The sequence below is a fragment of the Callithrix jacchus genome, chromosome 5 (genome assembly GCF_049354715.1).
Source record: "Callithrix jacchus isolate 240 chromosome 5, calJac240_pri, whole genome shotgun sequence".
In the NCBI taxonomy this organism is placed as follows: domain Eukaryota; kingdom Metazoa; phylum Chordata; class Mammalia; order Primates; family Cebidae; genus Callithrix; species Callithrix jacchus.
In genome coordinates, this window is record NC_133506.1 from 81,958,697 (window position 1) to 81,983,687 (window position 24,991).

Consider the following 24,991-nt stretch of genomic DNA (forward strand, 5'->3'; position numbering starts at 1 on the left):
CGTGCCTGTGTAACTCCCTAAGTCACCAGCCATGTCTGCTCTCCCTCACCCTAGCTTTGATGTCCCTTGTCCCAGCTGAGTTCTATTTCTCTTCTCAGATCATTGCAGCCCTGGTCTAGAATGACTTGAGCAAAACTGAGCCAAGAAGGTTTGCCAGATTCCTACTGGAAGTAACCTGTAGACTCAGGTCTGCAAACAGCATCAAAGGGCTGCAGGGTGGAGCACAGAATTCAAAGGTAGGAGAACTCACATTGAAACCCTGCTTCACCTCATTATGTCTAATCTTGAGCAGTTCCTTAGCCTTTCTGAACCTGTTTCCTCATCCCCAAGATGGGAAACCTCCTGCCCTATGGGATGTGATGATGACCCAGTTGAGGTAAGTAAAAGTATTCCGTGATCCATAAGGAGCTGTATAACCGTTAGCTTTTCTGGTAAACACCAAGAACCCTGAACTATTGGTACAAATACTGTTCTGTGATTTATGACTGGGAGTTTATTCCGGAAACAAGAAAGCTAGATAACATTGGCATCCAACGTGAGGACTAGATGAACTCTAGAGAGAGCAGAGTGTCACATGGTTCAGAGAGAGACAGAGACCATAGGGAAAGGGAAAGCCACTGTGGATGCTGTCTTGGGTTCATCTGCTTTCCTAGGAGCAGAGCTGGGATGGGATGGGAGAGTGGAGGGTAAATGTAACTCTAAATAGTTTAGAAACTCGGGATTATTTGCCCCTGAGAAGCCTCTAGATGCTATGCCAACAGAGCTATCTACCTCTCAGGAGGAGTAAGGGTGAACATAGAAATCATTTTCCTCTGCCCCTCACAACTCATATCTTATCAGAACTGCAAGGGCAACAGAGCCCATGGGGTGAACAGCAATTGGGCCCATAAGGCCTTTCCTAGGCAGGCTGTAAGACACCTCCCAATAATCTCACATCTTGGTATTCACATCCTTGTGAACTGCATCTAATGACTCAATTCCAATAAACAGAATATGGTCAAAGTAATAGAATGTCATTTCTGAGATTAAGTCATAAAACAGTTGGCTTCCATCTTGAGTACTCTCTCACACTCTCTTTCTCATTCCTCTTGAGGGAAGCCAGCTCCCATATTACAAGCTGCCCTGTGGAGAAGCCCATGTGGCAAGGAATTAAGAGGGGTTTCCAGGCAAGAGGTAGCAAGAAACTGGGGCTTTTAGTTCAACAATGTGTGAGGAGCTTAATCTTGCCAATACCCATGTGAGTGAATTTGAAAATGGATTCTCCTCCTGTTGAGCCTTCAGATGAGACCTCATCCTCAGCCAAAACCATGACTGTAGCCTCATGGAGAGACTCTGAGACAGAGGCAGACAGCTAAGACACACCCAGATTCCTGGCCCACAGAAGCTGTGAGTTAACAAATATTTGTTTAAGGCAACTAAGCTTTGGGGTGCTTTGTTACCCACCAAGAGACAACCAACACAAAGCCCCCTACCAGACATCCCAAGGAAAAATCGCATTCACAAAACTGAGACAGAGAAGGGCTTCTACGCTGGCAGCAGTGGGAGAAATTTCACTGCATAATTCCTTCTTCCCCATTCCGTCTCTAGGGGACACCATTTCTACTAAAGTAAGGGAACCTATATGTAAGTAAAGACTTTAGGTCTGTAACATACCACAGAAATGAAGCTGCCCTTCTAACAAAGCAGCTTTGACAAGTCCATTTTGACACAGTGGCTACACTAGTGTGGCCAGAGTGATTCCAGGTGGGGTATGGATGGGGAGCAAGGTACAGAGGGAAGGCTCAGAGATGGAGTTAGGGTGCTTGCCTTGCACATTACTTAAGAGTTATAGAAAGCTGCCGTTTTCACGGTTTCTTTTGAAGGCTAAGTAAAAATGTTCTTGGCACCAAAATGGCTTTGTGCAAGTAACCAGATCAAAATGTCAGGCTCTATCATGGGACTATTTTATCCAAACCTACTGCATAAACACTGTTTGGGCCCCACCTAGGCCCTGGACCCAGGAAGATTGCCACTAATCTTCCTTTCCTTACACACACACACACACACACACACACAAACACGCACACACACACACACACAGGCACAAACACACAGAGGCACATAGGGCTCAAGAATAGGTTTCCAGAATCCAACAGCACAGGGTCTAGAATGGAATCAGTTTTAAGGCCATCATCCCTCCCATACCTGACTTGGATTTGGGCTGTTCTGATTCAGAGGCTGACAGCTGCCTTCCTAGAGGCTGGCACCTCACCAAAGACTCTGTGGATCCCCAGTCATCATGGGGTCCTATGGGAGTTTTCCCTGAATTCCTCACCAGCCCAGAACACAAGAATGCAGAAACTATTGTGCATGGAGGACCCAAAGAGTGCCTTTAATTTGGTATCCATCCTGTTTGTTTTCTGAGGCTTTCTGTATCGTTAAAGCCACTGATTTACCAACACTTAATAAAGGGGAGAGTGTTTCCTGGAGCCCTGCATGGCTGTGTGGTCAGAGATGGCAATAGTTACAGTTACCATCATCAGGTTACTCACTGCACAGCACTGAGAGAACGAACCAGGTGCACTGGGGATGGGCCCTTCCAGTCCAGCCTCCCAGCCCTCGTGCTACTTTGCCTCTCTGTACCTCAGTTTTCTGCTGAGTAAAAACGAGGGTTGAGGTCTGCTTCACCCTGTCTCCGTTCCAGCTCGAACCTCCTGCATGTCTGTGAAACCTCTTGGCACAACAGTCCCCAGGAAATGGAATGCACTGAAGTTTCCTAACACATCCCACCAGATGAATTCCTTATGAGCCTAACTTCTGGGTTTGTACTCACCGGGAAAACACTGCAAGCCCTCACCTTCCAAAAACTCAGCTTGTTCTTGTTCCCGGATGCGTTTTCAAAAAAGAAACGCTAACTTTTGCCCTCTAGGGTGGGAAATGTGAAAGGCACAAGAGCAGAGCTCTGTGAACTGAGACCACAACAAACCCTGCCTGGGCATGGGGCCCACAGAGCAGGCGCTAACAGCATTTCCAACCACAGGGTGGAAATTCTACACGCAGAAGGTGCCCAGATGCACCCTGCTTTCGTTCCCTTGCCAAATGCCGTAAACCTGTTTCTGTCCCGTTGGAGCTGCAACGTGGAGCCGGAAATCTGGAAGAATTTAACACCCAGTAGATTCAGACACAGGAAAACATTGTTCAAAGTAAACACTGGAATCCCTCCCTCATCATCCAGGAATGTGGAGCCAGCAGGGTCTGAGCTCAGCAGCTTCTCAGAAAAGCCCCCACTAAGCTGCTCTGCTTTTGGGGCCACAGACTGGGAGGGCCAGGAGGGGCTCCACATGCTGTTTTCTGGCCAAGTCGGGGACGGGGCTAGGAAGTCAGTGCACGGGGCTTCTCTCTCGTGGAAACATGAGCAGTGTTGCCCACAGCCTCCAGCTAAAGAACTCTCTGTTCCCCTACAGGACCCGGCCTGTGTGCAAGAGCCCCTTAACTTGTGAAAGCCCGAAGGAAACAGAGAGGGGTTCAGGAGGCTGCGAGACTTTTCCATTTCCTTTGCCTCCCAGCAGGCTGTGAAAGAGTCACTTTTCCTCGAGGAAGAAAGAAGGCTCTGTGTGCAGGGCGAGGGTGCAGCCCTTCTAACCAAGAGATGTGTGAGCTGCATGGGATGTGGCCACCGACATTCATTTCGCTTTTGCTGGGACTTAACAAATTCCATCACTCGGCAGCCATATGCCAGGGTCCCACCCTGTTTCCTCTGGCTCTGGAGAGTAGAGAGGAAGGACTTGCTTTACCCAGGGGTCTATAAGGAATCTCGGAAAGACACTGCACCTTAAATCGCCTCTGTGTCACTGCATCACCTTTGTGACACCTTTGTGTCACTGTGTCCCTCTACCTAAAATTTCACCTAAATTCCATTCGCAAAGATGCAGGCCTGAAACGAATTATCAGAAGGTTTCTCACAATCAGAGTAAAGGGGGACACCTTCAGATTAGGAAAGTTCAAGGAAAAGAATGAAGAGAGTGCAAAGAAGACCACAGGGCCACCTGAAGCTCTCAGTAGAGTCCTGCTCGGTGGCGGGGCTGCTAGTGGCAGCAGAAGGAAATCTGGTCATTGTGAAGAGGCCAAGGAAACAAACCACTAAATGTCCAGCATGGCGGTCTGTCTCATCCTGGCCCTCACTCCTGCTGCCCCGACAGCCATGACATTCACCCATTCCTGAGCCCTGAGGGATCTACCACCGGAGGCTTATTAATCCACTCATTTAATCTGAATTACTGAGGGCCTCCTACTGAGCCATGTGAGCAGGAGGATTGCTGTCCCTGCTCTGGGGGAGCCTGGATAATCCAGACCAGAGGCTGTCAAGGGGTGGTCCTGGGACCACCATCACCGGCAGCAGCAGCAACACCAGGGATTTTGTTGGAAATGCAATTGATTGGATGTCGCTTTAGCCCACTGAACCAGAAACTCTGGGGGCTGGGCCCAGCAATCTATTTTGGCAAGGGATTCTGCTGCTCATGAACGCTTAAGAACCATTGAGTAGGTCTGCCAGTGCCTCACTTGATAATAAAGAAAATATGAACGTGTCATGATTTGCCTTGGGGAGGTCACAGACATGGGGTGAGAGTTCCTATGCTCCTAGACTCAGAACAGCTGTGCCAAACTCTGCTGTCATTTAGAAATTTTTGGTTCCAGTTTCAGGAACGCTTTTTCCACCAAATTCATGGTGTTTTTTTTGTTTTGTTTTGTTTTGTTTTGTTTTTTGCACAAGAGGCAGGAACCTCCCCTCCACTCATGAACAAGACAAATGGGGCTTTTCACTTGTAGCACCCACCCCAACTGGGGTTCTGCCATCCTTTCTGAAGGTGGCTCTGAAAAGGCCATTTCTACTGTTGTCTTCAGGGACCCCCTTTCTGTTCTCTCACTCTCGGTAGGTATCAAGGAATGTATACAGCCAGGCTTTTCTATTGAGTTGATTTCTAAAGAGATGCATCAACCAATGAAGTCGAATTGCCTTCATTCTCTCAGCAGATGACTTCCACGCTGCCAAATGGAATGATCTCCTTTGCATCTTCTGCTTATCCCTGTTGTGACCTGTTGGCAAGGAAGCCCACAGGCCCCTTTCTCCTGCATCCCAGCAGCTCACAGTCTTCCCTTCTCAGGCCCAATACTGGCCCCTGCTCCACTGCTCCACTTAGGGTAAGGGAACCTCTCTGTCCCGAGCACCCTTCATGTCTTTATCTGCAAACTCATCACAGTGCCCCAGCTCCCAGATGTGCATCTCTAGACACAGGCTCTTCCCTCAACTGCAGGTCTCCTATCCAGTCCCTGCCAGACATCTCCTCACAGATGTTTTATAGGTACCTCAACCTATGTCCTTCAAACAGCTTCCGACACCTCTTGCTCCCACCACATCCAAAACCTGCTTCCCTACTGGCCTTCCTCCCAGTTTATTACCAGCACCCCTAATGAACCTGTTGCCAAAAAACTAGGAATCTTCTTCTCCTCTTCCCCTCATCTTCAAAATCCAACTTACCAGCAAGTCATGTCACCCCAACCTGTAAACGTCCTGAATCCTTCATTCTCTTTATTCTACAATGATGACAGCCACTACTGCTGCTAATACTAACAACATAAAAATAACTCACACCACAGGAATTCATGGTTTATACATATTCATTGAACCCTCCCAGTAAACCTGTGCATTAAGTGCTGGATTATCCCCTCTTACAGAGGGTAAAATTGAGGCACATAAAGAGGGTTCAGTGAATTCCTGAAAGCCAGACATCTAATACAGTGGAAGCAGAATTCCACGTGATCAAATATGTTGCCCCTGTGCTGCCCCCATATTGCCTGGTTGCCCCCACAGCCTCCAAACTGGCCTCCCTGCTTCCACTCTTGACCCTGCATAATTTGCCTCATCCACACAGCAGCCAGAGTGATAGCTTTCAAAAATTTGCACCAGTACACAGCCCTCCCCAACCCAAACACCCCTTTCCAAGGGTTTCCCCAGAGCCCTTGGGATGAAATCCAAACTCCTTCTGTGGCTGCCTCTATCCACCTCTTAGGACTCTCTGTCTCTGTCTCTCTCTCTCTCTCTCTCTCTCCCCCCTCTCCCTCCCCGCTCGCCTTTCCCACCCCCGACCACCCTCATTGCCATCCTCTTAGTCCTCAATCTCACCAAACTCCAATCATTTCCTCCCTCTGGAATGGCTTTCCCACGATTTTTACATAGCTGGTACTTGATCTTTTAAATCTTAGCTCAATGTTGCCTTCCCAGAAAGACTTTTTCTAACTTCCTGCTCTAAACTAGCCACTCAGTCCATCGCTATCACTTCACCTTGTTCCGTTTTCCTGACAACTCTTAGCACTATTTGAAATTATTTTACATTTGTTTGTTTACGATTTATTTTCTGCCTGCCCTCTTAGAACTTAAATTCCACGAAAGGAAGGAATCGTTCTGTCTTTTCTCTCATGTATATCCCAGGACCTAAAACTATAACACAGAGCCCTGTGCCAGGCAGCACAGAGAGAACAAGACGAAGACAGCAGAATCCAAGGAGGAAGTCGGCGTCTGCATTTCCACTACAGCATGCAGGACGCCACAAGGACACAGGAGTGATTCCTCCCCCAGCCTAGGAAAGCTGGGAAGACTTTCTGGGGTAGATGACTTGAGTTTATTTTATTTCAACATTTATTCTGGACCACACCTGCCAGGTACAGTGATGGATGAGACCAGTGGTCTGCTTTCTTAGTACCAATATCACCTAGAGAGCCTTTTAGAATACAGACCGCTGGGTCTCACACCCAGAGTTTCTGATTCTGGTGTAAGACCTGGAGTAAGCACCAGGAGTCTGCATCTCTCACCGATCTCCAGATGAAAACCAGTGTGATCTAGGGACCACACTTTGAGAACCACCAGACTGGACCATTTCCTTGCCACAGATCACCATGAGTATGGCTCAGTACAATGATGTGTGCCACGTGCTATGATAGAAATATAGGCTATAGATAAATATAGGTTATAGATAAAAGGAATCAGTGGGTACTTCTTGGAGGAATCTAGGTTTTGTTTTGAATAATGAGTAGGCATTACTGAAACAAATTGGGGATGAAAACAGGAAAAACTTGAGGAAAAGGACAAAGTAGTATATAGTCTTAAAAATTCAAATATATTTCAATATGGCTGAAGCATAAAGCATAAAACAAAGACTGGCTGAAGGTGAGACTGAAGTAAACCCCAGATTGGAGTCCCTTAAAAAAATTAGTAGCAGAAGGCCAGGCTATGTAAAAGCCAGGTGAGCACAGCACACTTAGGGAACTGCAGAAATGGCGACCAACACGGAGGGTGCTCAAGGGTCAGGGTTGAGATCTCTAGCAAGAAAAGATTGTAAAGAAAAGTAGAATTCAAACCATGGAAGGACCCCACCTTGGGGCTGGGTCCTATGGGGAAACGGAGGTTTCCTCAGCTGGAGGCTGCAGACGGAATTGCCTGGATATATGGGCAGCCATTCAGTAGAATACTATACACAATGAAAAGAAATAGGCTGTACCTATGTGCAGCCACACGAATGAATCACACATAATGTTGACTGAAAGAAGCCAAGCACAAAAGAGTAAACATGAGTCTATGCCCATAAAGTTCAAAAAACAGGCAAAATACAGCATTCAGAAATACATTTGCTGTAAAACAAGGGTGTGATTTCCATAATCAGGAGAGTAGTGACCTCTGAGGATTAAAGAAGGGGTTATTGTTGGGAGGAGGAAGGAGGGAGGTTTCCAGAAGCTAGCAGTGTTGGATTTCCTGTCATGGGTGGTTGTTACTGAGTGTTCACTTTACGCCAAGACGTAAGCTGTATGTCTTTGCTTTGAGCACTTTATATTCCAAATTTGTTTTTTAAAAAATACAGATATAAAGATGGTGGGTGGATCACGAGGTCAAGAGATCGAGACCATCCTGGTCAACATGGTGAAACCCCGTCCCTACCAAAGATACAAAAAATTAGCTGGGCATGGTGGCACATGCCTGTAATCCCAGCTACTCAGGAGGCTGAGGCAGGAGAATTGCCTGAACCCAGGAGGCGGAGGTTGCGGTGAGCCAAGATTGCGCCATTGCACTCCAGCCTGGGTAACAAGAGCGAAACTCCGTCTCAAAAAAAAAATAAATAAAGATGGTTGAGCAGGGGATAGGGGTGGGAGAAGGTGGACAGGAACAGAACAATAACTGCTAGAATAAGGGAAATGAAGATTGCCAAGAGCATGACTGCAGGGCTGTGCACGCAGGTGTGGGGGCGGTGTGTGCCATTCTCTTCAGCATCAGTCGGGAGCCCAGGATTGAGGGTGAGGAGAGATCAGGGGTGTTGGGAAGCAAGGGGGAAGCATGTGGGGGAGGGCTAGGGTCTTTATGAGCGGGGCTGAAATCTTGGATCACTGGGCCGGGGTGGAGAATGCAAAGCCTGGAGATGTGCCACAAGGCAGCCACACCCATCAAAGAAAGACCCCACCACCAGACACCAACTTTTAGGCTGTAATTAGCAAGTTGGCCTGTATCTCTCTAAGGACAAAATTAAGTGTCTAAAACCAAAACAAAATCATTCTTTCCCATGTTCCTAAAAATCTTAAATACAAAGGTAAAATAAACATTTATTTTAGAAATAAACGATGAAAACTGAAAAGCAAAGTAGGCCAACCATTTCCCAGGCAGCAGGCCTGACCGGCTACAAATTCCTGGTGTCAGGTTTCAGCTGGGCACTCACTGTAACTTGGCCAACCTTTCCTAGTTGACTTTCCGGCACATTCCATGCAGCTCCACCCGCTGTGAGCCATGAAGCTGCTCCCAGCCACCCTCTCCGTGGTAGGCTCCCCACCATGCCATGTGCCAGAGGCCATCACAGGCTATGTTGGCTGATTCCAACCTAAAGTATCTCCTCCTTAACACCCTCTTCTGAGTATCCTCCTGTCTGCCTGCCTGTGTCATAAGAGATGTGGGTGGCCTAAGGAAATCAGGTCCGGGGGAGCCCCAGAAGGTCCTGGGGAAGATACAGTGCTAGGGTCTGGTCAAGGGCCAATAGCTGGTGGGAAAGTCTGAGCTAAGACTCACAAGCTGGCTGAAATCAGCAAGGGTCCAAGTCAGGCAGGCAGAGCCAGCAAAGTGATATTCAAAGGTCAAGCAAGTAACAGAGTCAGAAGTCAGACAGAGCACAGGGACCAGGAACCTAATGCCCTACAGGAGTATGGCATGGAGGTGCAGACCTCGAATGCTGGCATCAGGGAGTGCTAGGTTGGAATCCTGGTTCTGCCCAGCTGTGTGACTTTGGGCAACTTCTTAACCTCTCTGGCCTCATTTTTCTCTGGTGACTTGTCAATGAGTTTGGGGATGGGACTAGGGATGGGGATGGAGATGTCGATGGGTAGAGGTGGAGACCCCTGGGCCGGGCAAGCCTTCAACTTTGAGAGCTGATGCATCCATACCACAAATAGACCTTGAGCCTGTCAAGGGCAGAGACCAGCCCCTGGCCTAGGCTTGGTCTCCCTGGCACAAGTCAAAGAAGAAACTTTGCACGGGTCCATGAGCATTGAATTATATATCACCCTCACTGGAGCAGCGGCTGCCTTTTCCCAGCTCACTTCTTCCCTCCCATCCCTTGCTAATTGGAGCTGATTCCTGAGTCACAGCACTAGCTGCTGAGCATTAGCAATCTGAGAGCTGGGTGGCAAGTCCCGGGATGGGGTTTCTGTGTCTTTTCCTGTGCCCTCACCCCAGTCTCTGCTGGTGCACCTCCCTGGCAGCCTCCCTATGGCCCCGTCTCCAGCACTTTTCCAAATGTCCCTCCTCATGCATACATCCTTCCCCTTCTGCTTTCAAACCTTGACAAGTCTCCCGTCCTCTAAAAATTTCTTCCGTTGACCCCCAAGCTTCCGTTACTTCTGTTTTGCTCCTTTTCTCTACCAAAATCCCCCAGGGAACAGCCCATACCAGGGGCTCCTCTTTCCCTCACTCCAGCCTGGTATCCACACTCACAGCTCTGCTGACAGCCAAGGCAGGAAGGAACCAGGAGGGACACTGGAACAGAGGCACAGACATCAAGTGGGGTTCAAGGAAGTGCAAGTGAGTGCAACACACACATCAATATACAGACATACACAACACACAGACACACACAACACATACACATACACCAACACACAGACACACATCAACACAGAGGCACACACAACACAGACATACACATACACTAACACACAGACACACATCAACACAGAGGCACACACAACACACAGACACACAACACAGACACACATCAACACAGACACACAATACAGACACACACCAACACACAGACATAGAGCACACAGACACACACAATACACAGACATACACCAACACATAGACACACAACACACAGACACACACCAACACACAGACACACAATACACAGACACACACCAACACAGACATAGAACACACAGACACACACAACACACAGACATACACCAACACAGACACACACAACCCACAGACACACACCAACACACAGACACACACAACACACAGACAAACCAACACACAGACACACACAACACAGACACACACAACAAAGACAAACACACACCAGCACACAGACACACACACACCAGCACAGAGATACACACACAGGCACTCATACAGCACACAGACACACACACAAACACATATAACACACAGACACACAAACCCTGACAGAGACACACACACCTATACATGTACAGACACGCACACTAACGCCTTCCAATATGGCAGTCATGGGGCTCTTGCTGTAGTCAGGGAAGAGGGGGAGGGAGCCTGGCCATCCACGATGGAAGAACATGCAGTGCTCAGCATGAGGACTCCAGACCCCTAAGGGTGGCAGCAGTAGGAGGGCGAGAGGATCCCAGAGTTGCTGCACCTGGGGGCAGATCCAGGTGTTACAGGGCCTGAGCATTCTACAGCTCGGGGGGAAAGCCCTCTTTGTACGCAGCATAAGCACTTAGAAGACATCCCAGAAGGATGGCAGAAAAGGGAGGGGGAGGGAGGGGAAGGAAGGAAGGGGGAGGGGGAGGACAGAGTCTACCAGAAAGCCTGGAGGAAGCCTGGGACTTGGAACCCAGAAGGTCAGCTGCACGGGGAATCAGCTCCCTGACCCAGGCCAGTGGGTGAGCAGACAAGTGGCAGAGTCTGGATTTGAACCAGGGGACTCAGCTGCCCATGTTCTTAACCTGCTTCACCTTTCTGCTTCTCTCATACTGACTCAATGTAGCTCAAACAAGTGCAAAGCAAGAGCTTTCAGCACAGACAGTGGGCTTGGGGCTCAGGCCTCCAGAAACACTGCCTAGGATGGGAACCTGGGTGCTAGGCCAGCCTCCACGCAGATGGGGAGAAGGGAAGGACTGCCTCATCTGCAGAAGCTATTCTCTTCTGTTCTCTTCTCCCCATCCCTATCTACACCAAGGTGCCTTCATGGGTTATAAGATTTATTACTGACTTTTTGTTTCATTCACTGATGTCTTGTATTCCGTGTTCTAAATTACTTTTTTTAATTTTTATTTTTATAGAGGCAGTCTCACTCTGTCACCCAGGCTGAAGTGCAGTGGCACAATCACGGCCCACTGCAGCCTCAAATTCCTGGGCTCAAAGGGTCCTTCTGCCTCAGCCTCCAGAGTAGCTGAGACTACAGGTACACACCAATGCTCAGCTAATTTTTTTTTTTTTTTTTTTTTTTTTTTGTAGAAACGAGGTCTTGCTATGTTGCCTAAGCTGGTCTTGAGTTCCCAGCCTCAAACGATCCTCCTGCCTCAGCCTCCCTAAGTGCTGGGATTACAAGCATGATTAATTATTTTTAAAGAAGCAACTTATTATTGCTTTGTAAAAAGCCTCTTAGTTATCTTTGCCCTATAGGTTTCTATAGGTGCTTAATACCTTTTTAAAAAGGCATTTACCAGTTCTAGCTAAACATTTATTCAGTCCTGAGCTCTGTGGAGAGGTCACACATCTGTGGGTACAGTATCATCTTCGTTCCCAACCTCCATCACCCCCAGGGGAGGGGGCCAACAAGTGTATATTTTTTGTGTGTTTGTTTGGTTTAAGTAGAGTGGTCAGTCCTGGCTGCACAGTAGAATCACCTGGCCGTCATTATAGAGGTACCTGAGCTCCAGCCCTCTGCAGACAAAGTAAATCAGAATCCCAGGAACAGGGCAGGCTTGTTGGCAGGAGTTGGGCATCAGTATGTTTTACAGATGTCCCAAGGGGATTGGGTGACCAGGATTGGGGTCTGCTGAAGGGAAGTAATGCTGGGGACTCTGGGGACCCCTTAACAAGCAGGATTATCCTTCAGTGAAAAATGTGACCTTCTCCTGGAAGTTGGGTATGAGCCTTTTCACTTTCACCCTTGAAGGTGACACCCAGTGTTCACTTTTCACTTTTTCCCTCTCTGGGGACACCCCAAGTTCTCCCCCCGACTATTACCTGAGAAGTTTCTGTGATTCTCAATCCTTTATTCACTGTCTTGGCTGTTCCCCTGCCTGGCATTTATATTTTGTCTCCAGCTGTCCCCTATGCTCTCGATCCCACTTTCCCTTGGCCCTCTCTTTGCTGCAGACAGCCATCCTCTAGCCATTGTCCTAAAGTGACCCACAAACCAGAAGTCAGGAGTAAAGAGGGCTTTGTGACATCAGAACTTGCCATACATCCACTCCTGAAACTGCCCTGTTTTCTCCCTCTTCTGAGGGCTCAGCAGTCCTCAAACAAGGACATTGAAGTGATCATTCCCACCCCCAAGAGTGAACACCTACTATGTGCTGAACCCTAGGCCAGACGCACCAACACATAGACACACACGCGCACGCGTGCACACACACACACACACACACCAACATGCATGATCTCATTTGAGGTCTCCGATCATTTCAACAAGCAGTTACTCTGGGCCAGACATGGCCCACTGCAGAGACAGACAAGACCTGTGTTCTCCTTCCTTAGTGCCAGAATCTCCTAGAGGGTCTATTAAGACAGATTGCTTGGTCTCACTCCCAGGGTCTCTGATTCAGTAGATATGGGGTGGGGCCCAAGAACTTGCCTTTCTAACAAGCTCCCAGCCTTCTTCTGAAATAAAATGCTCTTCAGATAAGCTGGAGAGAGAATGGCTGTCTCCAACAGGCTTTTGAGAATCAGACTCCTTTTCCCCAATCCATTGACTCGCCCGTGCTTGGCAATGGAGAGAGTGAGCAACTTCTAACCACCCCTGGGGCCCCAAATGTGAAAAGGTGCCCAAGATGCCAGGAGGACACCGTGCAGAGCAGGCTGTAAAGTCTGGCAGTTTAATTGCAGTCATCAACTCAGGACAGCACCCAGGGGACAGGCTGGACTGGCTCTCCCTGTGTTATCATCAAGCCCTGTTGACAGTCCTTTGTAATGTCTCTCCCTGTATCTGTTCCTCTTCACACACCCACCACCTCTCTAATCCCAGAGCTCTAAAGTCTCCTCGCCTCTCTGCAACCACAGCAAGCACTGACCTTCCTCCAAATCATAATGACTCCATCATACATTTCCCATCATCTCCTTTTCTTCATGCTTCTCTATCATCTTCAGAGAAAGGTGCATTCTAGAAAAAGTCAGGCAGAAAATATCTGTGTTTCAGCCTCAGTTTTATCATTTAGTTGCAATAAAACACATCAAGGCCGGGCGCGGTGGCTCATGCCTATAATCCCAGCACTTTGGGAGGCCGAGTCGGGTGGATCACGAGGTCAAGAGATCGAGACCATCTTGGTCAACATGGTGAAACACCGTCTCTACTAAAAATACAAAAATTAGCTGGGCATGGTGGTACGCGCCTGTAGTCCCAGCTACTTGGGAGGCTGAGGCAGGAGAATTGCTTGAACCCGGGAGGCAGAGGTGAGCCAAGATCACGCCATTGCACTCCAACCTGGGTAACAAGAGTGAAACTCCGTCTCAAAAAAAAAAAGAAAACATACATCAAGTGGTTCCCCAACAAGAATCTACCTCCTCTCACTGCCCATGAGCCAGTACCTACAGCCTCACGAAGAGCCTTCATTGCTGCTGTTCTCAAAAAGCCTTTCTCTATCCTCTCCTCAAGTGGTTCCTCTTCAAGTCCAGCCCAAATCCCTCTGAATTCATCTCTGAAGCTCCCATGTCCTCAGAGCCTTGCCTTCAACCTTTCCATGAGCCCTTATTTTGTGGCTCAGTGTCCATAAGCACTGAGTATCTTCATTCAGTTCTTCAAACAAGTTTTAGACAAGGGAAGGATCTGAGCAAAGTCACAGAGGTGCAGGGCAGCCTGAGCATCAGGAAATGTTACGGAAATGCACAGGTGAGGGGGATGAGGAGGGCTTTGGGGCGGGCCAGTCTGACAAGGTTCTGTTCTCTCTCCAAGCAAGTCTGGGGAAGACGGTGGACATCTTCAAACCTGCACAGGAAGTCTTCTGCAGCTTGAAGTGACTCTTTGAGCTGCTTATACCTAGGGCTGATGTGCAGTGGACCAGGGCCCCGCAGGGAGCCAGACCCTTGGACTCGAGAAAGAGCCATTTGAGGGTGACATCAGCCCACCACCTGCTAGTGCACACAGACAGTGTTTCAGGAAGCCATGATGCTAATCATGTCTGATTCTGTGTTGTCCATGGCGTGACTCCAAGCCCAGAAAAGAAAATCTGTAGCCCGAGTTATTTTCCTCCCACAGGGCTTGCCTGGCCCTTGGTTGTTGGCTTTGGGGAGGTGCATTTTTCCCTCCTCTGTGGGCAGCAAATTCCCCGAGAGTCAGCAGGCCCTGTATGACCAGTACAGGGTCTGGTCATACCCTGTACTGACCCTGTATGGTGACCCATACATACCCTGTATGGTGAGCCCATGGGTTTTGACTGGTACTGAGAAGGGGCAAGCTGAGCAAACCATGGTGATCATCAACCCGGAGATGCCTGATAGGACTCAGGGACTTGACCTCAGTGCTTCTGGGGTCCCTCTGTGTACCTTGCTGGGCTCAGCACTGGGCTGCCTGGCTCCCCAGAGGCAGGAACTAAGCATGGCCAGCCCCTTCATTCAAGACAGAATAAATTAAAAACCTGGGGTTCCAGAGCTGGCTCCAGGTCACCTGTGCACATGCCCCATACCAGATACTGCTCTCAACTCTGCATGCACTAACTTATTCCAGGCTCAAAACTCCCGGGAGTACCTACAAGGCAGCTTCCACTACTCCAATCCTATTTTCCAAAGTGATGAAACTGAGGCACACAGAAGTTCAGTAAGTTGCCCACAGATACACAGTTCCTACGTAGAAAAATCAAAGTGTGAACTCCAGAACACCAGGAAGGGGCCACCAGGCAGTTCTCCCCGCCCCTGAAATCCATGGTGGGCCTGCCCAGAGCCCTCACCCTTGCCCAACTCACATGTACTGCTCTTCCTCTTGCCCCCCAAACCCCAAATCACTGGCCAAATGGGCTCAGGTGTATCCCTTTGGCCTACGCACTCAAGTTTTATATGAAAAAAAAAAAAACTGTGGAAAAAACTCGATGTGTTAGCCTGCCATGTTAACTCTCCCTTTTGTTCCCCAAGTTACCTTTCAGGGTATTGAGTGGCTGCACACATCACCCCTTCCTTGTGGGGTTCCCTTTGGCCCTGTACCTCCATCTAAGTAAAAGGGGGACATATGATCAAATCAGGTAGTCCACCAGGTGATTTCTGACCTACAGCCTAGAACAATCCTAGGACCTGGCTTAGGCCCTGGGCTAATCCAGTTATCTCTCAAGAATGCAGAAGGAGGTAGGAAAAGAACAGGCAAACTGGCAGCAGGAGCCAAAGCCCAGAGGATGCTCTGGGGAGCACCAAGGCCACTAGGGGTCTTGGCAAACTAAACTTCAATGCAAATTGTTCTATAAACTTCTTAAGTCTCTTTGCCTGTACAGTTTCCCCCTCCCTCTCTGATACTGTGTCCTTATCTGTAGAAGAAACTGAGTTTCCCATAGTCTGGATTGCACTGATTACATCTTCATAGTGTCCTTTAGCAAGTACCTCTGTCCCCCTATAAAGCAGCTGTCATATCTAAAGCTTGACCAGCTCTAGGTCCGCTTTTCATAAATGATGGTGTAAATATTTGGAGGGACAGAATCCAGGGCTCCCATCTCCTTTTGTGGTGTTAGCAGCTATTAACAACTTACTGACTAGAAACACTATTTCATTAACAACTGCAGATTGGTAATATTCTCAATCTATCATTTCTTCTTCATTTTTTACTTGGAATACCTCTAAAGGAGACACTTCTCATCAACTGTTTGATTTCATTGAATTAGTTTATGAGAAAGGCAAGACAAATGCTGAATATTTTCCCCTTTATATGCCAGTTTTCAAAAGAATAGATTGGATGTTTACAAGCTCTAAAAATAGCTACAGTTATTAAGGATTTTTGTAGTAAACTTTTGCAATGAACTAGTTTAAGACAGATATTGGATTTTCTGCCACACAACTAAATCTAAGCTTAGCTGATACAACACATGTAAAGGCGGAAAAAGGCAAAATGCAATGCAGTATTTTCACTCTCACATCTGAGAGCCTGCAGGGATATCCAGCTTATAGTAGATGCTCAATAAACATTTTCTGAATTAAAGATGAGAACATAATCATTTAAACCTATCAAAATGAATGAAAATGAATTATATGAGCCTTTACTAGAACTTGCAGGTATTGGCAAGAAATGCTAATTCCACCAGATGGCTGACAGCCCAGAGAGGAGAATGAGCACCTCAAATAGTAATATGATGGTATAAAGCTGAATGTGCCTGGTGACATGCCTTATAATGTCAAGAATCTGGAAATAATCTGAATGCTGATCAAGGGGAGACTGATTAAAATATGGAATATCCAGCCAGGCGCAGTGGCTCACGCCTATAATCCCAGCACTTTGATCACGAGGTCAAGAGATCGAGACCATCCTGGTCAACATGGTGAAACCCCATCTCTACTAAAAATACAAAAATTAGCTGGGCATGGTGGTGCGTGCCTGTAATCCCAGCTACTCAGGAGGCTGAGGCAGTAGAATTGCTCAAACCCAGGAGGCGGAAGTTGTGGTGAGCCGAGATCGCGCCATTGCACTCCAGCCTGGGTAACAAGAGCGAAACTCCATCTCAAAAAAAAAACAAGGCCAGGCGCGGTGGCTCACGCCTGTAATCCCAGCACTTTGGGAGGCCGACGCTGGTGGATCACGAGGTCAACAGGTCGAGACCATCCTGGTCAACATGGTGAAACCCCGTCTCTACTAAAAATACAAAAAATTAGCTGGGCATGGTGGTGCACGCCTGTAATCCCAGCTACTTGGGAGGCTGAGGCAGGAGAATTGCCTGAACCCAGGAGGCGGAGGTTGCGGTGAGCCGAGATCGCGCCATTGCACTCCAGCCTGGGTAACAAGAGCGAAACTCCGTCTCAAAAAGAAAAAAAACTAAAAAACTAAAAACTAAAAATAAAATAAAATATGGAATATCCATATAATAGAAATTCAGTGTCTCTAAACTAATGAGCAAATCTATATGTGTAATGATCACAATTTATATTTAAGTAAAAATGGCAAGATCTTTAAAATACTACAGTACCTCTCCAAAATAAGCAAAGCCAAAGAAAGTCAATGGCAAATTCAATAAAATGGGCAAAATCGGACGACTGTTGGGATGCTGAGTGATGGGTGTGTGTTTTTCATTTTCTTTTCATTTTTTATTTGAAATATTTCAAAACTCATCCCTTGTGAAAAGTGAAAGGGAGATGAAATCTATGTTTAAATGTTTGGATAGTCATAAAAGACAGGTCTCTGGAATGTATGAAATTCCAACTGTGACTGTGATAACTGTGAAATACATATTTGATCTTCAACCTGTTTCCTGACATACAACTCCTAAAACCCTTACAATTTCAAAGGTGTTGTCCTTTTGTATGCCGGTGAGCTGACTGAGGGTTAGCATCATCGAGGTAGCTTCAAGATGAGACTGGTCACAGACCAAGGCAGGATTAAACGGTTGGGACTTTCAGCCCTCAACCTCTGGGAAGGGGAGAGAAGCCTGATCACCGCTAGCCAATGGTTTAATCAATTATGCCTAAGTAATAAAGTTTCCATAAAAACCCAAAAGGCAGGGTTCAGAGAACTTCCAGACAGATGAATGCATGGAGGTTCCTAGAGGATGCCCCAGGTTGGGTATGGAAGCTCCCCTCCCCTTCCCTACACCTCACCCTATGCTTCTGTACAGTTTTATTCTGTACAGTTTATTAATAAACTGGTAATAAACTGGTAAACTTACATGTTTCCCTGAGTCCTGTGAGCTGCTCTAGTAGATTAATCAAACACAAAGAAGAGTTCTTGGGAACCCCAACTTGAAGCCAGCCAGCCAGAAACTCCAGAGGCCCTGACTTGCGGCTGGTGTCAGAATGGGGGACAGTCTTGTGGGATCCAGCCCCTCACTCTGTGCGATCTGACTCTGTTTCCAAGTAGACAGTGCTGAAACTGAATTGGAGGGCACACAGCTGTGGCCACGGCAGAACTGCCTGCTTGGTTGGTGTGTGGAGAGAAACTCCCACACATTTGGTGACAGGTGTTTTCGGTGTTGATTGTTGCTATTAAGTGAGGGAATAGGAAAAAGCACTTTGGGTGTTGTGCTTTTCCACTCACTGTAACTGAAGGGGAAGAAATGGGACACTTGTTCTCAGTAGGAATGTTTTATCACATGTCTATGTGACATATTCATTATAGAAAAACTAATGTTAAAAAGAAAGTATGAGAAAGAGTGACACCAATCACCTTTTGCTCCCTGTCTGGCTAATTCAAAGCCAACCTTTAAGTTCCAGGTCAAAGGTCACCTTCCACCATGGGGGAGAGAACTCAAGCAACATTAATGCCCCAAACAAACCTGTTTGGTCCATTAAGGAGTGGCAGGGGTCACTGCTGGCCTAAAGGTGTCGAATTTCAAAATGCTTAAAACACAACAGTAGCCCCAAAATATATTTTGTAAACCACATCTGGATCTAGGCTTCACATAAAGAGGGTCGTGCTCCCCAGCAACCCGCCAGTATAGAACTGATGTTTCCTCTGCTGTCCCCATGGCCCTTTGATCATACTTCTTTTGACGCACTTATATTGTATTACAGTCATTCAAGTGCCAATCGGACTATAGCTGTTTGAATAATTAATGGCAATCATTGCCAGCCTTTATTGAGGGCTTATCAGTGGGCAGGCAACATGCCATGAGCTTTACATCTATGCTCTCACTTGGCCCTCACAGCCACCTTCGAAACTAGGTACAATTTTTGAATCCACATTTTTCAAATGAGGAAACCGAGCCCCAGAGAGGTTGAATAATTTGCTCAAGGTCATACAACTGGCATCGGGGTGGGCGGACAGAGCTGGGATTGGAACCACAGTCTACGTGCTTGACCAGCATTTTATTTTGAAAGACAGGACTTGTGTCCCAATCCTATTGGGAGATTCAGTGTCTAGCATCTTAGTTTAAATAAAGCAAAATTAATTCAACAATACTTTCTTGGGCAACTACAGCCTGCAAAATTTCCTTCTCTGCTTCCATCAAGGCAATACAGAGAGTCGTGTTCATTGTGTCTTACCTGATCCACAAGTTCTTTTCAAGAAAAATAGCTACTGTGCAGATAAACCTTGAAAATATTAGGCTAAGTGAAAGTAGCCAATCACAAAAGGCTTCATTTATATGAAATGTCCAGAATAGACAAGTCCATTGAGACAGAAAGTTCTTAGTGCTGGAGGAGGATAGAGTATTAGGGAAGTGACTGCTAAAGGCGAAGAGGTTTATTTTGAGGGGGATGAAAATGTCCTAAAAATTGGTTGTGATGATGGTTGCACAACTTTAGTAAAAAAACTAAAAACTGGCCGGGCGCGGTGGCTCAAGCCTGTAATCCCAGCACTTTGGGAGGCCGAGGTGGGTGGATCACGAGGTCAAGAGATCGAGACCATCCTGATCAACATGGTGAAACCCCGTCTCTATTAAAAATACAAAAATTAGCTGGGCACGGTGGCACGTGCCTGTAATCCCAGCTACTCAGGAGGCTGAGGCAGGAGAATTGCCTGAACCCAGGAGGCAGAGGTTGCGGTGAGCCGAGATCGCGCCATTGCACTCCAGCCTGGGCAACAAGAGCGAAGCTCCGTCTCAAAAAAAAGAAACTAAAAACCATTAAATTGTATGATATAAATTGCAAAACTGCATAAAATGTGAATATCTCATAAAGCTGTTTAAAAAGAAAAATATCTAATGAACTCTCTTTTTCCAGATAAATGCTGAAAGTAAGATGAGAAAGAAAATAGATGAAAAATACAATTGGAAAATAATACACAGTGATAGATTATACTGCTAGCTAAGTGGATATCTAGAAAGATGATGGGTAGTTTTAGACATCAGTTTCCTATTGATTTCTCTCTTCATGTTCTCCCTTCCAAATCAGCAACCTGAGAGGATGGGAAATCAAGCAACAAACTATAAAAGTTACTAAGCTGTTAAGAAGATTGCAAACAACAGAGAGAATTAAACACCAAGCCGCATATACTAAGTGCTCTCTCCATTGACTCCTTCGGCACTTTCTTACCAGTTCTGGTGGCCCAAATCTTTTGAGTTATCTGTTACTTCTCTTGGATGTACCTCAAAAACCAGCTCCAAGTTTTGTTTTCATGATGGAGCACAAGACAGATTTTACCCAGTCAACCCTTACCTCTCAACTCAAGAAAGAGAATGTGGCAATATAGTTATCCAGAAGGGCAGGCAATCCCTTAGGAATTTCTTTTATCTTTGGAACACATTACGTAATTTATTTTGCAAGAGAGTCTCATAGTTAATTCCAATTCTCATTGGCAACTAATAATATGAGTTCACACTCTGCAAAGTAACTCTGGAGATACACAGCCTGCTGAGACGGAGGACTCAAGCAGGCCGTGAAATATTTCCCACGCTTTGAGTGCATACGGTGGGTAATGCACACGGAAATGTGTGTACAGATTCACAATCACATGCACACAGCTTTCTAGATAAACCCATAAGATATTCTATTCCCTCTACAAAATCCATAAGCCAGCACTTCTTCCAACCACAGGTCACCCAGTCCTAAAACGTGCAAAATTTTAAGCGTTCCCCTGGGTCTTCTATCTTGGACTCTTGTCCAGTGTTTCTCAGTCATTGCTCGCTTTTTTATTATGATAGCCTAGTGTTCCCAAATGTCACTCCGTGTACTTCTAAATTACTTGGGAGCCATTTACAAGCACACATTTGGATAACCCACACCCTGGAATGCACGTTTACTAGGTCTGGAGTAAAGTCTAAGAGGCTGTATTTTGTTTGTTTGGTTGGCTTTTGTTTTTTGTGTTTTCTTAAATTTTTTAAGTGCATTGATTTATTAATTTTAGTTAATAAGTGATAATTGTGTGCACTTATGGTGCACAATGTAAGGTTTTTATCTGTGTATTCATTATGGAAAGATTCAGTCAAGCTAATTAACATATCCTTCAGCTCACCAACTTTCTTGTGGTGACATTAAAAAATGGGCAAAGGATTTGAACCAATATTTCTCAAAAGAAGAGATACAAACAGCCAGCAGGCATATGAAAGAACGCTTAACATCTCTAATCATCAGAGAAATGCAAACTAAAACTACAGGGAGATATCATCTCACACTTGTTGCGTTGGTGAGGATATGGAGAAAAAGGAACTCTTGTACTCTGTTGGTGGGAATGTGAATTAGCACAGCTATTATGGAAAATGGTACAAAAGTCCCTGAAAAAATGAAAAACAGAACCACCATATCATCCAGTTAATTCCACTTCTGGGTATTGACCTAAAGAAATTAAAATTCATATATGGAAGAAACAACCACACTCCCACATATATTTCAGCACTATTCACAACAGCCAAGATATGGAAGCAGCTAAGTATCCATCGACAGGTGAATGGATAAAGAAAATGTGGTACACACATGCAATGGAATACTAGTTCGCCTTTAAAAACAAGGAAAACACATCATTTTCAATAACACGAATGAACCTGGAAGCCATTATGCTAAGTGAAATAAGCCAGACTCAGAAAGACAAACACTGTGTGGTCTCATTTATAAGTGGAATCTAAAAACCTTGATCTCACTGAAACAGAGTAGAAAGCTGATATCAGAGGCTGGGCTGGGTGCAGCAGGGGTGGAGAGAGGAAAGAGACAGGGAAAGGAGAGATGTTGATGGGGATGCAATTTCAGCTGGACTGAATTAATTAGTCTTAGTGATCTGTTGCACTGCATGGTGACCACAGTTAATAAAAAAGTATTGTACATTTCAAATTTGCTGAAAGAGGAGGAAGCTGTACCTTTAACAAGAGTCTGGTAACCATTGGCCTAGATTACCACAACAGCACCAAACTGGTCTTCCTCCTTCTGCTGTAATCTATTTTTTTGACTGCTGACAACTTTTTTTTTCTGAGACAAGATTCTCACTCTATCACCCAGGCGATGTGCAGTGGTGTGATCACAGCTTACTGCAGTCTCAAACTCTGGGTCTCAGGCAATCCTTCCATTTCACCTTCCCAAACAGCTGGGACTACAAGTGCACGTCATCATGTCTAGCTATTTTTTTATTTTTATTTTTGTACAGACAGGAGTCTCAATATTTTGCTCAGGTGGGTCTCAAACCTCTAGGTCTCCCAAAATGCTGAGATTACAGTATTTTGCACCACCACACCTAGCCTGCTAACAATTTTTAAGCCTTCCCTTCCCCTCATCTTCTTGTGCTCTACATCTGGGCAAGCTCATGTGAAAGTCTGGATGTTCTTTGTTGGTACAAGCAGGAAATCCAACCACACAAGCCCCTGCCCATATTGTAACCACTATTAAATATTTCACACCTGAATTGCTGGAACCCAAGAGGTGGAGGTTGCAGTGAGATCGCGCCACTGCACTCCAGCCTGGGCAACAGAGCGAGACTCTGTCTCATAAAGAAAAAAGAAATAATTCCAAGCCTTGGCCAGGCATGGTGGCTCATTTCTGTAATCCCAGCACTTTGGGAGACCAACGTGGGAGGATCGCTTGAGCCCAGGAATTCAAGACCAGCCTGGGTGACACAGTGAGACCTCATCTCTATAAATGAAAATAAAATCCCAAGCCAGTCTTTTTTCTTGCTCTCCCATGTCATTTTGAACTAGCCTAAGATGTCTTCCCTGTTCTTCCCTAGAAAGCCTCATCATGTAAGTCAGGGGCATCCAATCTTCTGGATTCCCTGGGCGACATTGGAAGAATTGTCTTGGGCCACACATAAAATACACTGACACTAACAATAGCTGATGAGCTTTAAAAAAAAAAAAAAAAAAACTGGCAAAAAAAATCTCAAAATGTTTTGAGGAAGTTTATACATTTGTGTTGAACTGCACTAAAAGCCATCCTGGGCCACATACGACGACCCGCAGGCTGTGGGCTAGACAAGCTTGATGCGAGTAATAAACCTGCGCATGCTTTCCTGGTACATGTGATGGCATCAATCTTGACATCCCAACTAAATTTGGGGTGGGGAATCCACCTTGCTTCTGGTTACCAGATGCAAGGTAACCACAGCATCTGGTCTCCTGGCTTTAGACGGAATTCCTCACACCACTGCTGGAGTTATCTTTGAGAAAACTTGCTTTGCTCAGGTTCCAACCTGTTTGATGATGTCCCTCGGTTCCCCCTCCCTACACTCACAGTAGTAGCAGAGCACTTGGCCCCACTTAACCTTGTCAGCCTCATCTTCCTCCATCATTCCTCTCACACGCCTCAAGTGGCAACCACACCACGGCAGTGATACTTCAAAGCACTGATCAGTTTATTTCCTATGTATTCCCACTGCCACCTTCTTTCTCACTAAAAAGCTCAGCAGTGAACGCAGACCAGCAGACCTCGTTTTCCTGCCCTCTAAGACCAGATAATAGTGGGACTAGGGAAGTGGAAAGGATCTTGTGGAAGGAAAGTGAAGAGAGACAGGAGGAAGGGAAGAGGAGAAAGAGCAGAGCCTCAATCAAGAGGCGTTTCCCTTCCTCCCAGCCCAGCTTCACCTCTGCCAGACCTTTTCTGATCCTGCCTCTTTAGGGCTCCCCTGACACACCACTCACACTCATCTCGTTTTGATATTGTTGGTTGTTCACGTGTTTGTTTGCTCCAGTGGGTCAATGGTTTCTTAAGAGTGGGGAGTGTGCTTTAGTTGCTCCACATCCAAGGCACAGAGGGCTGGCAGGCCTCCTGCCATACCCTGTAAATTATTAATGTTTAGAAATCCTGTCATTAACTTAAGATCGTGCAATTATATGACACTGAATTTTTAGTAAACTGAGAAGCATTATTTTCCAATGTAAGTGTTAGGAATATCGCAGCGAGTTTGGAACCTTGTTTTCTTGTTTCTGCTTTTCACAGTTCCAGGAACTCTGAAGTGGCCTGTGGCTCTCTTGATCTCCAACAGCCCCTGTGCATACATCAAAGTCCTATACAGAAAACGTTCAGGAAATAACCACTGATCAGTTACTACTTCATTGCAAAATTCCTTGAAGATGGACCATTGCCAGAAGCCAGTGGTTTTCCTATAGGAAGACAAACTTGATACTTCTCCCTTTCTTTTCCAGCCCAAGATGAAAGGGTACCATATGCCAGCACTTATCCTATAAGGCAGGTCCCTGCCCCCTGAGTCACACAACAGTGATTTATTTCAGTTCCAAGCAGCTCAGGGCACAGTAGGAAGTAAGTTCTGCCTTTTACCGTTTGTGAGCCTTAGGAAGCTCCCTTTCCTTCTCTAAGTGCTGAATGTCTTCATTATAGAGGGGAAATTACAATAACATCTGCCCTAGTCACCTTGCAAAAATGCCTTAAGTATTAAACTAAAGAAATAACAGTTGTGGAGAGGTTCATAAACTGTCCAAGGGCCATACAAAAGCTTTACTTTTAGCTTCTTCTTTCTAAGTGGATGAGCCTGGCTTGCCAAGGAGAATAGTCCCGTTTGCATGC

The 24,991-nt window shown here is 46.3% G+C and overlaps 1 protein-coding gene across 2 annotated transcripts in view; it reads right to left on the reverse strand.

Annotated features, from left to right (window-relative positions):
• CDRT4 (CMT1A duplicated region transcript 4) overlaps window positions 1–12,605 on the reverse strand; it is a 33,849-nt gene extending 21,244 nt beyond the window's left edge. The window contains exon 1 of one of the 2 annotated variants that reach the window (XM_035300101.3): window positions 12,461–12,605. The gene's annotated coding sequence lies outside the window, so the exon portion shown is untranslated. Of the gene's footprint in view, window positions 1–9,846; window positions 9,871–12,460 lie in introns of those variants that run through there. The other variant, XM_035300100.3, reaches the window with a different exon arrangement.
• Window positions 12,606–24,991: the final 12,386 nt, after the last annotated feature.